The sequence below is a fragment of the Furipterus horrens genome, unplaced genomic scaffold (genome assembly GCF_987537825.1).
Source record: "Furipterus horrens unplaced genomic scaffold, mFurHor1.1.pri manual_scaffold_10, whole genome shotgun sequence".
NCBI lineage: Eukaryota > Metazoa > Chordata > Mammalia > Chiroptera > Furipteridae > Furipterus > Furipterus horrens.
Window position 1 is genome coordinate 11,596,592 of NW_028327180.1, and position 5,771 is coordinate 11,602,362.

Below are 5,771 nucleotides of genomic sequence, written 5' to 3' on the forward strand. Positions count from 1 at the left end.
ATTTTCCCCTCAACCAACTAAATCAGGCTATAATCTCCACCACGTCACTGCCAAATTTAATGGAAAATTGTTATTTTAGTCTCTCAGCAGCTTTTACACCGTGAAGCGCGCCCTCCTTGCAATACTGTCTTCCCTAGGCTACTACGCCTCTGTGCTGCTAGGTTTTCCTCTTACCTCTGTAGTTACCCATTCTCATTCTTACTCCATCTTTTCCTGATACGGGAAAGTGGAAGATGCCTGGCGCCCCCCCCCCACCACCACCACCACAGCCTCATTTTCCCTCCTCTCTTTGTGCCCGCCATCCCGATGACCTCATTCTTTCCTGGGACAACAAGTGCCACATGCACACTGATGACGTCCAAAGGCACATCCAGCCCCATGCCCCCAGTGGACGTCGCCACCTGAATGGAGAGTAAGTATCTCAAACCCGATGTGTCCGGAGCAGAGCCCCCAGTTTCCCTTCTTCCCCCGCGGACACACAGCCTTTTCCTCCCAGGGCCTTCCTGGCTCTGCAAGGCCACTCCATGCACCAGGTGCTCAGGCGAGATCGGTGGGATCACCCCGGATTGTTCTTTCCCTTGGCCTTACATCCAACCCATCAGTCAATGGTGTTGGTTTTATCTTTTTTTTTTAATTTAAAAAGATTTTCAATTACAGTTTACATTCAATATTTTGGGTTAGCTTCACGGGTACAGCATAGAGGTTAGACAATCATATACTTTACCAAGTGTTCCCCCTGATGTTTCCAGTCCCCACCTGGCACCACACACAATTAGTACAATGCTATTGAGTGTATTCCTTGGGCTGTACTTTACATCCCTGTGACTATTTTGTAACTAACAATTGTACTTCTTAATCTCTTCACCTTTTTCACCCAGCCCCCCAACCCACCACCATTGTGTCCGTCTGTTCTCTGTGTCTATGAGTCTGTTGTGGTTTTTGTTGTTGTTGGTGGTGTTGCTGTTTTCAATTTGCACTTATTGATTTTAGACAGAGAAAGGAAGGAAGGAAGAGAGAGAGAGATTGCTTTGTTGTCCCACTCATTTATGCACTCACTGGTTGTTCCTTGCATGTGCTCTGACCAGGGGTCTAACCCGCTGGCTTGGTGTAGGGGGATGATGCTCTAACCGACCGAGCTACCCGGCCAGGGCTAGGAGTCTGTTTTGTTCACTTGTTTATATTGTTCTTGAGATTCCACGTATCTTCCGATATATCGTTGATCCAAGCAGCACAGTCCAAGCCGGCAGCATCTCTTAGGCACCTGACGGCAATGGATTCCCACTGGTCTTTCAGCTTCTACTCTTGTTGCCCTGCAGTCAATTCTGCAAACAACAGCCAGAGAGAACTCCTTAAAACATAATTCAATTCCAGTCATGTCCCTTCTTCAGACTCCCCAATGTCTTCTTGTGGTCGCCTGCATGGCCTGACAACGCTACCTCACTGACTCACCTGCTGCTCTCCTCTTGTCACACTGCTCGTCATCTACTTCTTGGACACACCAGGCTCACGCTAAGACAGGCATGTCTTGCACTGTGGGGACTGCCTTCCTCCCAGATCTTCACATGGCCAGTGATGCTCAACCAGATCCCCTTCAGAGGGGCTCATCACCCCACCTTCTAGAGTCTCAGGGGACAGCCTGCAACGGATGGGCTCTTCAGCCTTCGCTGGAGAAAGCCACCTGGTTCGTGGTCATGCTACATCCTGGGGACGGCTCAGCAGATGACAGGACATGGTGATATGATACTATGGAGCCAATAAAAAGCATGTGTAAAGTGAAACATTTCCACAAATAAAAACAGACTATCAGATAGACTTCAAATGTCGTCACCTATATTTAAAGGCCAGAAGGAACACATCAAAATTTAACAGTGATGATCTCTGAGAGGTTAGATGGTAAGGGATTTTTACTTCGGAATCTATTTCTGTATTTTCTAAGTTGTATGACAAACAGAAATGCTATGATCTGAAAATGCAACATTTTCATAAAGAAAAAAACCTTCATCTCTGCCCCAAACTCATCCCAGCACTTCAGCGCCCGCTCCCAGTCCCGCTGGCGCAAGACCACAGAGCACAGCAAGATCCTGGGTCACAATCCACTGCAGGCCATTACCAGCCACCACTATAAATCGCCCCCTTGTCCAGACCCTTCAGAAACGTAAACAGGGTTTAGATGGCTGTGCAGGTCAACAAACAAGACAAGCTAGCAAAGGATCAGCATTTTGTTCTCCAATCTTCCCTAAACGTATAAATATTCCTTGTTACCCATCGGCCCAGGTTCAGCCATTATGTCGTCCTGAACTGGTTTGTAACAAGAACTGGTAGCATTTGTTGCCCCAAGGATAGGGTTAAACTATGAAAAACGAGGGGTGGATGAAACAAGGAAGAAATGCTATCAATATGTCATAAAATACACATGCTCTTTCTAATTTATTCCTGTTCAGTTGAGCGATATAGCCAATGTGTTACTAACATTTCTGGTAATACAGTATCGCTGTGCCCTTTAATGATGTACGGGTGTCCATAACTTTTATTTGGACTTGGTGAATTACTGTTTTATTTAATGAAAAAATAAATAAATTGTACTTGATTTGTGTTTATTAATTTCTATGAATTTTGTCCATGACATTTATGAAAGCTTAGGCACATAATTTCTCCTTTCTTTAATTTACAGCCGGGGAACTGTTTAAATGTAATTTTTAATGATGCAGAAAACGCTTCCTGACATATTTGTTCCCTGAGTTTCTAACATGCATATTTACTCTTGCTCTCTGATGAACAAACACTGTCTCAAATGGTGGAGAGAGAAAAATGTCACCTGGTTAGGATTCCTTTATTAAATCTTAGCTCTTGTATGTTGGTGGCGGCAGGCTGAGTTTCCTGGAGGTTGATAAGTTTAGTGCCATTGCGACCTGGTTCACGCTAACTCAATCTGATGGGCAAGGCTTTGCAGGTGTAGCAATCATCCATTTGGTGCAAAACCTCAGAACAAAGTCTAAAAATAGATCTCACTTTGATAGTATTTGGGGTGCTAGAAGTTAAATAACAGAGGAGGTACACTTCTCAAAGAAAAGTGTGATTTCTCTGATTATTTCCTAAGGATGAAATCGCCTTTACAGCAAAAGAGATATTTCCTTCATGTTTAATTTCTTTAAAATGACTCTATTTTTCCTATTTTGCACTTTAGTCCTATTAGTGTGTGACTCCTTCGAAAAGCTATACAGCTATCGCTCAGGTGTTACCTTATTCTGAAATTTCAATTTTTGAATTTTCAAACAAACACCAGCCTTAGAGGGGAGATATTTTTTCTTTCAGAGTAAGAGTGAAGTATTTATTTTGCTTTATTTTTCATCAGAGCATATTTGAAAAAATCGCCAACGCTTTTATGAGCAATCAGTGAATAAAAAATGGAGACGCGGCAAGGGCAGCTCTTCTACTGACTTCTGTCATTAAAACAGATGTTCTCTATAACCTTGACCAAACAACTCCATCCCCTAATCAGAAAGGAGCAGACTTGTTTGTGGGTTTATGATAGATGTCCACGCCAGGGCTTAGAAGCCTGTCTAGGACTCTGGGCTCTGCCAGGCTCGTTTTTGTGCCGAAAGCTGGTTTATAATTCCTATTTTAATTTGTTTTATATACTTTCACCAAAACATGGCTTCCTTTAATTTTTTTTTTAAATCTTCTTATTAATTGGAGAGTTCAGATATATTCATCACCATTATGAGTAGCTATATAGCTTTGAGTACATGACGGACTTGCTGATGTCAGCAGCTAAAAACTAATGCTGCCGATATCAGCTGACAGGGCACTAATTACTAGTTATGTGGCTGGTGCGTGCTTAAGAAGCTCTTCAGTGAGTTATGATTTGGAAAAGCTGGAGAGCACAGGGCTGATCTGTGAAGAGATATCTAATAGGAAAATACCACGGAAGTTCTCAGATGGATCCTCCTGACAGAGATCTGTCTAATTAGGAAGTGCCTATTTTAATACCAAACCACACAAAAGCCCGGCTGGAAAAGAAGAAGTTCTAGGAAGACACAGAGCCATCGCTAGCTCGGCTGACAGCAGATGCAACCTAAGCATGTTTCTCAACGTTTAATCAATAGTGGCTCTGGGACAATTACTCCCTCGCAGACCATCTATCTCGTCACAGCAAGAGGGAGGGTCCTCCCCGGTGATGTGTATGGGGCTACCCCCTTCAACGCTGCCTGTCTGTCTTTTGGGAGGGGAGGCCCGTCTGGAAGCTGGGTGCTCAGTGAGTTAACCACCGAGAAGCCAGCAGGACCGGCCATGTTCTGTCCTTGGGTGACTCAGAAGTCTCTCTGAGTTCTGAGATCCAGGTAGAAGCCCGGCAATGGAGAGAGTGAGGACTTTCAGTTCAACGGAAGGATGAATGAGGTGGGTCAACGCTGCTCTGAGACCCTGAAGTTTTTGAGGATGAAAACATGTTGCTAAGTTTATATTCCACGTGTGCTCAACAAAGACGGACGGAACAACCTTAGAGAGATCAGAAACAACAACAACAACACTACTTTAGCTTTTCTCTGAGGCTAAAAAAAGAAAACATCTGGTCACTTGTCAAATATGAGAGGACACTGAGCCTCCACGAGCTGTCCTCCTCTGTGGCATCCATAGGCTGTGTCGCCGCAATGGCTCAGAAATGGTCGGCGGGAGTGACACTGGCCCGTCGGTGCGGGCAGGAGCCTTTGCCTCTCGGCTGCTTTTCTCCTTTGCTCGCCCGTGTCTGCGCCGAGGTTGGTATGTGGGGCGGTTCACAGACCAGCCTGCTGAACAGGCTGTGAATGAGTCATGCCCGCTCCCTGCCTTAACTTGGGCACAGCCTCAACCTCCGTGAAGAGAGAGAGAATGGAGGAGAAAAAGGTGTTTTGCAAACACTTGCTTATGTTGATACATGTTTTATCTATCCACGGAATAGGTGACCGGATGCCAAGTCATCAGGGGTTGTTCCAGGAATACCAACGCATTGAATCCATACACTTTCGAGTCTTTATTCTGGCGTGTGAAGCCCTGGCAGGGGCCTCAGGGTGAAATGGAGACAGAGTGACCATCAGGCCAGAGGGAACAGTGAGCATTCAGTGCCCAGCCTGAGTGCTGAGCAGCTCCATGACCGTGAGCGAGTTATACATCCACCTGCGCTTCAGATTTCTCATCAAGAAGTAGCTCCCTGTCCTGGCCCCTGTGGCTCAGTGGGTGGGGCGTCGTCCTGCAAAACGAAAGGTTGCGGGTTTGATTCCTGGTCCGGGCACAGGCTTAGGTTGTGGGTTTGGTTTTCTCTACCTCTCCATCGCCCTCCCTTTCTCTCTAAAAAACATAAATATATAATTTTTTAAAATGTAGCTCCCTGTCTCCCTGTTGTTGTGGCAAGGATCAAATAAATCATACCTATAATGATCCTGGCACAATGCTTGGCACCATAGGCATTCTGTAACTGTTACTTGTCTTCCACACTTTTGTCTTTTTTGTGTTCCCTCCAAAGCCGACCCTGAAACAAGGATCCGGGCCATGGATGCTCCCACGGAGAAGTGGAACAGGGGGTGGGGGGCAGTGAGTAGGGGCATGCTATGAAGCTAGACCAGCGTGGGTGACTGGAACCTAAGCCTCTAAGGAAAACGGCCACACGGAGCCTTGAAGTATCAACACGAGGGGGGAGGGTGCTGAGGTGTATATACAGCTCCTCCCAAGACTCCTTGGTTGAAGACTACTGGGAGGGGAGCAGTGGAATTGTCAGGCGATTCCAGCCCACAGCCTGC